This window comes from Falco cherrug, chromosome 9, assembly GCF_023634085.1.
Source record: "Falco cherrug isolate bFalChe1 chromosome 9, bFalChe1.pri, whole genome shotgun sequence".
Lineage (NCBI taxonomy): Eukaryota > Metazoa > Chordata > Aves > Falconiformes > Falconidae > Falco > Falco cherrug.
The window spans coordinates 12,616,199-12,626,398 of record NC_073705.1 but is presented as its reverse complement, the minus strand read 5'-3'; the positions used below and the strand labels follow the sequence as shown (position 1 = coordinate 12,626,398).

Below are 10,200 nucleotides of genomic sequence, written 5' to 3'. Positions count from 1 at the left end.
TGCTCATCCCTTTAGCTGCTAACATGTGTGCCTGCTTTTTAGTCTGACTTTGGCAGGCTTCTCGTTCTTTGACATTAAAGAGTCCTTTAGCGCCAAGCAATTTCTCCTTGTGGTGATACTTACACACCAAAATCAAGACACTTCTCAATTTCCTTGATAAACTGAGCAATTTGAGGTCTTCAGGTCTCTCCCTGTGAAACATTTTCTCCAGCCTTTGTGTTATTGTGCTGGCTTGTATCTACGCAGGCCCACATACTGGCGTTTGTGTGTTGATGGAAATCTGCGTGCAGGAGCAGCCTCCTACGTACAGACATGTGCACACACAGAAGTTGATGCATTAGAGTTTATTTATCCCCAAACGCACACAGAGGTATGCGCAAGCCCTTTAGCTCACATCACTGGGGACCAGAGGAGCACCCGTGGGTAGCATGCGGAGTGCTCCTGACCTGCTCTTCTTCTCTCCCATACATTAACCCTCATCCCTGCGGTAAGAGGGCCCATTCGGGGACATACCTCCCAATCGAGCTCCTCCCTTTTAACCTTCCCCCCCCAAGCCTGGATAAAGATGAGGGCAGGGAGATCACGAGCCCCCAGCTGAGCTGCTGCAGTCCCGTGACCCAGCTGGCACCCATCCCCTTCACGTGGATGCTATTGCTTTAATTAGTTAATGCCCAGCCAGCACCTGGTGAGCCTCACTAGAAAATCCTTAGAGAGAGGCAAGGCAGTAATTACTATTATTATAATTCTAATTGTGCTGCCTGGGTTTCTGATCTCTTGCTGGAAGAGCTTCTCGCTCATTGTGGGACTGGGGAGGAGGATCAGATGGTGGGACGCCTGTCCTCCCTTCCCCACAGGGCTCAGCATCTGTGCACAGGCAGAGCCGGGACAACGGTTTATTTGCCCTCACCTATGGGCTCTGGGAATGGAAGGATTTACTCACCCTTGGTGATCCCAGCGGGACCTCACCTGAGAAAAGGGCCAAACAAAAGCCAAGGGCTGCACTGTCATACCCCCAGCACTGGGCAGCTTTTTCATTTCTCCCTCACTGCAAACCTACACATATTTGGGCTGGGGTTCGCACAATGCCAGGGAAAGGCAGCAGTCGCTGTTTAACATGCGTGAGCAGGCTGAGGTCAAGGCTTATGGGCATCCCTTCAGGGGACTGCGGTGCCACCTGAGCAGGGTGGCCCGACACCTGGCATCTGCCATCCCAAGAGGTGTCCTGGGCAGCCAGAGGGTCCAGCAGCAGTGAGGTCGCTAACCCTGCCTCATCACCACCTGAGGTGCAAGACATGTGTATTTGACTGGCTCTCGTGTCTCCCTTCCCTTCACTGCCCAGTTCTTCTATTTCCCTTTTCCCCATAACAGGCTCCTCTAACAACATCACAGCATAGCTGGCTGAGACAGCAATGTGCCACGACCCCAGGCACCAGCTCTTCCCACACTCCTGACATTTGGTACCGTCCCTCCTGGTGGGGACCCCTGTTCCACCACAGACTCACTGTCAGGGATGTGACATCTCATCAGCCACTCCTGTGCAAAGTCCACAATCACACCTCCTCCAGCACTTTCACCTAAATCCACTGGACTCCCCCCAGAAACGGCTGAGGAGCACTCCCATGTTGTTGGCTGTGGTGGAGATGGCCTCCAGCAGAGAAGCAATGATGAATATCCAGGGATAGAAGGCAGCAACAGTGATATCAGAGACCACCACAGCTGCCAACTAAAGGAGTGGATCTCTGTGTGGCTCAGCAGCCCCCTGCTTGGATTAATTTGCTCACCCAGCTCAGATGTCCCACTTCTAGTTGATAAAAAGCTGTGGGATGGACCCCGTCCTCACCAAGAAGTCCCCCAACCCTCCACGCAGCCCAGGAGGAGGTGTCCAGGGAGAGGAGATAGTACATGTCAATGACCCAGCTTGAGACCCCTGGGGTGGGGGCACCCCACAACACCCATGCTTCTCTCTCACACCTGGCTGCCTTTGCCAATTCACAGAGAATTCTACTCCTTCCCTCTGCACGCATCTCACCCCCTGCTGCCGAGAGAAACACTTCATTTTCCTGCTCATCATCAGTCACTCCATGTGTCCAGAGCAAAAAATGTCAATCCCCAGCATGGAAAAGCATGTTTCGGCAGCTGCTCCTGCAGGAACACAGAGAGCAACTCTTGGCACATGCTGGAGTGGGATGTCTGAGCCAAACCATGGCTTGGTGCAGGGGCAGACGCACCCAAAGGACCAAGGCTCAGGATGATGTTGACCAGCCACCGATCTGCTGCTGCAAGCGGCTCCAGCAGAGCAAGCAGCCCAACACCTAATGACACAGCTGAAAGTCCCCTTCTGAACAAAACCACCCCTCTACAGCATTAGGTTAACCTACGTGCAGAGCTCCTTCTCCATCACCCAGGGCCTGGGTAAGGGACAGGACAGCACGCCAGCAGCGCTGGCCCCAAGGACACCCTACAGGGTGGGCCAGAAAGCCACCCAGACCCAGGCATGAGGGGGAAGGAGTTGGCCTCTGAGCCTAAACTTCTGCTAGAGCAGTGCTCTGCCCGAGGCACTGTCAGCCACTGAGCATTTTTCTTTGTGAAGTAATGCTTTCCAAAAGAGTTTGCTGGCTGGCTGGCTTATGGGTGGATGCTGGTTGGAAAAGCAGGGGGGCATGGGTGTCCCTCCCCCCTCACCTTGCGGTTCTTACCCCTGCTCATCCCAGCTCCTCAGCGGGGCTGTCCTGGGATTGTTCCTTGTCAGGTATTTCCCTTTCCTCAGTCATTGTTGATTCGGGTTTCCATGAGCTAATACACAAGACTCAAAGGTCACTTGTCTGGCCAGCCAGATTTGTCATGAGGCAGGTGAGTCACATCTGACAAACCTGCCTTGGCCAGTACTGGAGGCATCATTAAAAAGTCCTCCACTGGCACATCATGTGCAACGCCTGCCCAGCCACACATCCGCACGGTGCTGTTCACATGAAGAGCTGATGGAGGCTCCTCCATGGAGGTAGAACCATGTGCTGGAAGTCTCCTGCCAGCCCATGACACTGCCAGCTGAGCTGTTGAAGGTGGGTCTACAACCCACTTTCACCAGCTGACCAGGCAACAACAATGCTTGTGCAGCCAGTTGCTTTGTGGCCTTTGTATTTGGCCAGCTGGAAAAAGTCAAACCCACTGTCCCCAGGGGGACACAAGCAGAGGACCGAGCAGCTCATGACAGGTTCTAGGAGCAGCTCCTGGGACACTGCTCCTGCCAGCAGCCCCCAGCTCTCTGCACAGAGGATAGCTGCCCAGCCCACCTCAAAGGTCTATATTTGCAGGTGCAGGGTGGTGACAGCAGAAAAAATACACATAAATTTGGCAAAACTGCCCTGGGGAAGCAGCCAGCACCTGCCACCATGAGGTAAGTGAAGGCAACAAGCTGTCAGTACATCCTTACTGCTCTGTCTGCCTCCACATCTCTCTCTCTCTCAGTGACAGGAGCTGAGCGTGATGAGCTTCTGCGTGTCCATGTCTACTCCCCCAACACTGCCTCTGTGGGGGAAGCCTGCCAAGCTACAGTCACCCAGTTTACCTACTGGGACAGTGTGAGCTGAAGCCATTGTCCCATCCTGGGGACTGTCCTGGCACAGGGTCCCAAAGGGGCTGAGACAAGCAGCGCAACAGAGGCAGTGACAAGAGCCTCCAAACCCCGGGTTGGTACAAGGGTGTAGCCTGGCAGGAAAGCAGCAGAGAAGCATCCAGCAGGTGCAGCTGGGAGGGCAGAGCCCATGCCTTGGAGAGCCACACACGGCATCTGAGAGTTTCACCCCTTAAACTGAAAGCCAAGAGTAGATCAGTGTGTTATAACAGCACAACTAGTCAGAAAGCAGAGAAAGGCAGCTCAGGGCAGACCAGCAGTGAGCTATGTACAAGACCTGACAGCCTTTCCCTCCCTCAAAAGGCTTGGGAGATGGGAACGGGACATACTAAGCACGGAAAAGCCATGGAACCCTTTTCTGAGGACAAGGAGGGAAAAGGCATGGTATGCCTGATTTAATACAGCCAGGATAACTGTTAACAGCGTGCTTCAGTTCTCTCCGAGTATGTGGGTGAGGTGGAAACATCCCAGGCATTGCGGGTCCATGTCCTGGATTAAGCTCCATGGAGAAGACAGTCATCCTAGCTAAATCTGCCCAGATTGATTTTACTTCACCGTTCTCCTTGGGGCTGGAGTTTGCCTTACAGATCAGCTGGTGCCAAAGCTGTCAAAACTTCTCTCACTTTGGCTGAACTATGTCATCACAGTTGCATTTCCCTGTCTCCCCTATATCCTGTGAGCTTGAGATGGTTTAGGATGAAACCAGTTCTTTCACTAGCAGCTCTGGTTCCTGACAGCACCCATCACCTTTGCATGCTCCTCCCACGGGCAAATATTCCAAGCCCAGCCCTAACTACAGCTATTTTTTAAGTCCTCCTAAAACCTGCCTTGCACTGACATTTCAGCCACTGAAAACACCCACCGTGATGTGAATCAAGGCCAACAAATGCATTCAATTTGTGTTATCACAGTTATCAGGCTAGAGCAGCACCAGGAGAAATCACTTCATTTGGGTTTGAATCATCTCTCCACCAGACACCTGCCTGACTACAGCACAGCTATAGCTTAACCTGTCCCTCCTGCTCTTAGCAAGCTCTGCCATTATAATTTCACCACTTGCCTTCCTTGCTGCAACCCAAGCACCTGCGGGAGCTGCAAAAAGCTTAAATGAAATAGGCTTGAAAAAGAGAAAGACATTACGGCAATTGCATCTCATCATCCTCTGCAAGTACGTTCCTGCTCATGGCATCCCATCTCAGCAGCTGCAGGGAGTAAGGATTGAAGAAGAAAGTAAATTCCCCAGACTCCGTTTACTACTGCCTGACCCCACGCAGAGTCAGGGGACTTCTCTGGTAAGAGCACTCTGTGGGGTCTAAGTTTCTGGTTTCCCAGCTCCTCACATGGGTGCCTGTGCACAAGGTTATCACTACAGGGAGCTGACTCCGTGCTGGAAACGTGGCCATCTCGGTGTGTGCTTCAAAAGGCAGCACAACAGAGACAGATACCGGTGAGGAATCTGATCCCAGACCCACAAGTGCAAAGTCTGCATCCCTGCACCAGCATGCCTGAGAAATCAGCTGCAGCTTCACAGCTCAACTGCTGCTGCACAGCTTAACATGTCACCTCCTTCCTCTGCACCCCAGCTGTGGGTACACCCGTCTCCAAGGTCCTTGCACTGGAGCAGCATTGGCAAGTGCTGCAACGGGCATCGCAGAGGAGACTGTCCTACAGCACCCCAGCAGATAGTGCCCTGTTAACACCTATACCCCACAGTTCCCTCTCTCATAACGCTGTATGTGCTCCGGTAGTCCTTATACAACCCCCACCACCCCACCCCCCATTAGGGCACAGCAAGGGCCAGGGGCTCCCAAAGGTCCAGGAAGCCAGAAGAGACACCACAGCTATGGGGCAGTCTTACCGGCAAGGACCCCATTCCTCTGCTCCAAATCGTGGCAGATGCAGAGGTAGTAGAAATGTTCAACCAGGAGTCCAGACAGACCATCAGGGAAGTTCCCCACAATGAGACAGGTCTAAAATCAAGCCAGAAAATCAGCCTGCAGTTCAGGATCAGTGAGAGGCACCTGGTCATCTTTCAGCAGGTCTACAGTGATAAAGCAGATCAAGTTGGGAAATCAGTCCATGGGTTAAGGTCAGGAGACCAACGCTCCTCAAAACAACTTAGGCAGTGACTGATGCCCCTGGCAGAGCTTAAATGGATCCCCCAGGGCCTGTGGCTCCAGGGGAGGCTGGTCAGGGTCATTAAAGCCTGTTAGTGCCCTGACACCCTATTTAGCTCCTGGCCCTCATCTAGCCCCCAGCTGGCAGGGTGCTTTTGATAGCTTATCTGGCCCTACTCACCCATCACTGGGAGTGGGTGCTCAGGATGGGTGCTGGGGTGAGCAGAGGTGGCTGCTGCAGGTCATTAAGGACTCTGTGGAGGCTGCTCTAGGAATACCTGGGGGAGTTGATATCTTTACAGACCTTTCTCAAACCAACTATCAAACTACTGCTGTGGGCCTCATGGCACTGCTCTATGAAAAAGCCTTGTCCATACGAAGCAGCAGCCCCCACTGGAGCAGGGAGCACCAAGGCAGACCCTGCCCCATCCTTGCCAGGGCACTGGGGACTCTTTACCTGCCTCAGTATGGCTGAAAGGAGCAGAGACTCTGCAGCCTCTGCTGCCTTCTCTCCCAGGAGCAGGAGGGCAGACCCCTTGGCCTCTCTTACACCCAGGTGCAAGCCCCATCTTACCCCCCAACCACGCACCATGAAATCATTTGTCCCCAGTGCCCCTACAAACAACGCCCAGACTGTGGATGCTGCCACAGGGCATCACATTGCTCACGATTTGCTCGGCTTTGCGCTATCTAGATGCAAAGCAGATGGGAGGTCTAATTGCAGCTGCTGGGCCCATTGAACCCCCCCCAAGACTAAATCCCCCTTGTTTTGTGGATGAGGTAAGTGACTGTCTGCTCCCAGTGCCCTGCTATGGTAACGGGCTTTCCTGGAAAGTCTAATTGCTGTACCTTTCCAGCAGTGAGCAAGCAGCAGGTCTCCTGCAGCCAGCATGATCCCTTCCCCGAACAGCACCTGTGCCTGAGCCCCATGCTTGGGTCAGCAGCGATGCTACATGGGTCAGTCACATAGATGAGAAAATCCCTTGTGCATTGCCAGGTTACTGGCTGCATCACCCTCTCAGCAAGACACTGCTGTCACCCAGGGTGTCCCCAGGGGCTCCCCAATAACCCACCTGGAGCTAGGTTGGGCTGCTGGGGCTCTTTCATCCCATACTTTCAGGAGTCAAACGGTGCTGAAAGCCTCTGGCTGCAAACCCAGCACCTGCCTGGGGGAGGGTGATCACCTACATGCCAGCTGGGTGTCAGTAGAGCGGTGCTCTGTCTAGGAGAGCCACGCAGGGCAGTGGGGGGCCAGGACCGAGCACCCCTGGCCAAACGTCTCCCTAACTCTTCTCCTGACATGTTGGGTGCTGCAGCACGGTGCCTGTCATCCTTTCAGTTGTGGCTGCATTTCAACAGCATCGAATTGCTGGTAATGAGCCGTATCTCTCTACAAGCTGAGAGCCTTTGAGATCAAAGATGCTCTTATACAAACCAAAATATGATCACTGGCCTTTAAAGGCCAGAATAAGCTTCTGAGGGGAAAAAATTCAATTTTCTGTAGATCTAATTTGAAACCATTGTAATACTCATTAAGATGGACAGACCCGGGCAGATTGTGGAGGCTGGAAGACAGGGAGGGGAAAAAAGAAGTTATTATTGACAATTTAGTTTAGGTCTTTATTCTACCCAGAGCTCTCTACTTCTGGCCAGCAGCTTTGAGTAATGCTATTGTTAGCACCAGAACTGTAATTCTAATGTCCTTTTTATAACTGGCTTAAAAAAAAAAATCCTGAAGGACTTGACTGAATTTGAAGTAATGGAATTTATAGTGATAAAAAGAGATCTGAAGACTGAGAAGCCTGCAAGCTCCCATGCTGTCACTCCCTATCACGGGGTGGTTGTGATGCTCACCTACGCGGTGTGTCCTCCTCTGCAGTGCCTTCCTGGGGTGCTCGGTGGTGGGAGATGAAGGAAGGGACACAGTGGGTGTCTGGTCCTTGTGCCAGAGCCACTTGTCCATCTGCTCGGTCACAGCCCCGGGGACAACTGTCCTGAGGGGTAATGCACCCCTTGGTAGCACCCAGCTCCATGCGTCCAGCTGAGCGGTGGGATGGGTATGCGAAAGAGCCCAAAGCGGGATTTATTTGCCACTATCCATGAGGGCTTATGTGGAAATGCAAAATTTGGTAAAGGTGAACACATCCATCCAGAGGGCGCAGGGTGGTCCTGGGGGGCAGGTAGGCACGGTCAGCGCCTGAGAAAAAAAAAAAAAAAAGAAAAAAAAAGAGGAGCTTCTCTTGAAGAGCTTCCTGGCCTCGTCCCCCACAACCCTTTCTTAGGAACACGGCTCTCGCCGGCCGCCCCGCGGAGCCGCGGGTAGAGGGGCAGCTCGCTGCGGTTCGGGGCTGCGCCTGCGGAGGGCAGCAGGGACCCGCCGAGCGGCGGCGGAGCGCGGCAGCATCCTGCCCCCCCCCCGCCCCGCTCCGTCGGGAAAGCCTTCGGGAAAGCCCTGGGAAACGGTTTCCCACCTTGCAGCGGCCCCAGCAGCCCCGTCCGGGGGGTTCATTCCAGCTGGGGGGTCCCCGTGCAGCTCCCACCCATGGTGGTCCAGCAGGGAGCTCCAGGCGATGCTGAGCACATCTCAGCTGGGCACTGTCCAACCCTTGGGTGGGGTTGGGGGCACCGCCCCCCCCCCCCCCCCCCCCCCCCCCCCCCCCCCGGCCTCAAGCCTCAGCCTGAGGGCTGGCTCCATCACCAGTGCCTGCTCCGCTGGCTGAACCCAACAACCCACCTTCGACATCTGCAAACGCAGCAAAATTCTGAGAACATCTCTTGTGGGAACTTGCTGGTGTCCTTTCCCCTCTGCCGCAGGCCCTGTGGGTAGGAACCACTCCTGCTTTAGGAAATTAAAAAAACCCTGACATATAGTTTCTGGCCCATTTTGACCTCAAAGAGTACAAACAAGAAGATCTGTGTTTGGCAAAAGATAGCATGAAACTGTCCAAGCACGCAACTGCTCCAGCCGCGTGGGGACCAGCAAGCAGCATCCCCAGTGAACAGTGGCCAGGGCTGATCCCAGCTTGGGGAAAAGCCCCACCTGTGGCTGGGGGTGAGTCCCTGGGTCTCCCCTGGAGCCTCACTGTCCTCACCTGAAGAGGACAGTCCTCTGTCAGAGGGGAATCGCAGGGTGAGAGCCAGGAACAGGTACAAAGTGTTCAGCTGTACCACAGTGCTGTGTCTGACCAAAGACATTTGCATGTTGGCAATGCAAATTCACGTGATTCCCCAAATTTAGCGAGGGCTGTACAGCACAGTATGATGAAAGCTGAAGTACTTTAAGCCACTGGTACAGTCAGGGAAACAAACATGAATCTTTCTGTTCCAGATTTAGCTCTTTATTGATTTTCCAGCTGCATCCATCAGTCACTGTCCCAGTGCTCAAATTACCCATTAAAGACATCATAGAAATGAGAAGAAAACAAGACAGCCTTGTGGTTTTGATGAAAAACATTAAACATCCCAAACAGCAATTTCTGGAAAGAAAATTTATGCTTCTTAGGGTGGGGACCGGATTACATTTATGCTTGAGCAGCTCAGAGACACTGCGGGCTCCTGGCTGCTTGTGGTTCGGGGCATGGCCACCTCCCTCCCCAGCTCCTGCTACTCCCACTCCCTGCAGCACCGTGACCTACAGGAGGGACTCAGGGTCCTCTATTTTGGCTTGTCAACTGCATTAGATTAAAAAATACATAAAACCAGTTTCATAATCCTCATGACTGCACTGGAACGAACATGACATCCCCTGTCCATTCATGCTGTTGCTTCCCCTTGCCTACAGATAACCCTTCTGTTGGTGACTGCCACCATGGGACATGACCTGCCTGTTCAGGGTGTCACTGGGACCAGAGCTGTCCCCATGCTTCCATCCAGCTCCTCCCCACAGCGGCAGCATGGAGGGACCCCAAGAGCCTGGCTGTTGGAGATGCGTTTGACACCCCATCTACAGGGGAGCATCCTATGTCACGGTTTGACTTTGAACAAAATCTACAACCCCCACCTTGTAGAGAGATTCCCACCCAAAGACCTGCACCACATCCCTCTGATGCAGCAAGGCATCGCCTGGGGTGCAGCACGGGGGTGTCCCAGGCTCCCCTCTCTCACCCAAAGATGTACCTGCAGGGGAGCTGCTGCTCACTGTGCCCAGCGCTGTGCAGCCTTTGCTGACTCAGCAGCACACACCCTGTGTAAACGCCCGCCAGCTGCTGCCCCAGCCACTGTTTGCTCATTCGGCCACTCTGTTTGCCTTTCGGGGGATCACGATGGAAGGAGATGATGGCCTTTCGGCTGCCGGCAAATGGGGCAAGGTAGCCCCAGGCACCTGTCCCAAGGATCCTCCAGCATCTCAGCTCCTCCAGCCCCTGTGCAGGCTGCTCAGTAGCTGCAATTCATCAGCAAGACCCAAATTAAATCCTCCACAGAGCTCTAGGAGCTACAGAAAAATGCACTGGC

General features: G+C 53.7%; 1 long non-coding RNA gene across 4 annotated transcripts; it reads right to left on the bottom strand.

Moving 5' to 3' along the window:
* Positions 1–329: 329 nt before the first annotated feature.
* On the bottom strand, positions 330–8,908 carry LOC129736799 (uncharacterized). 4 transcript variants are annotated; one of them, XR_008733873.1, is made up of 4 exons: positions 8,841–8,908; positions 8,483–8,565; positions 7,603–7,945; positions 330–5,672 (listed from the first exon to the last, which is right to left on the bottom strand). It is a non-coding gene; the product is annotated as an uncharacterized LOC129736799 (long non-coding RNA). The 4 variants fall into 4 exon arrangements; XR_008733874.1 differs by having other exon boundaries at positions 8,483–8,584; positions 8,841–8,892; XR_008733871.1 differs by having other exon boundaries at positions 8,483–8,897.
* Positions 8,909–10,200: the final 1,292 nt, after the last annotated feature.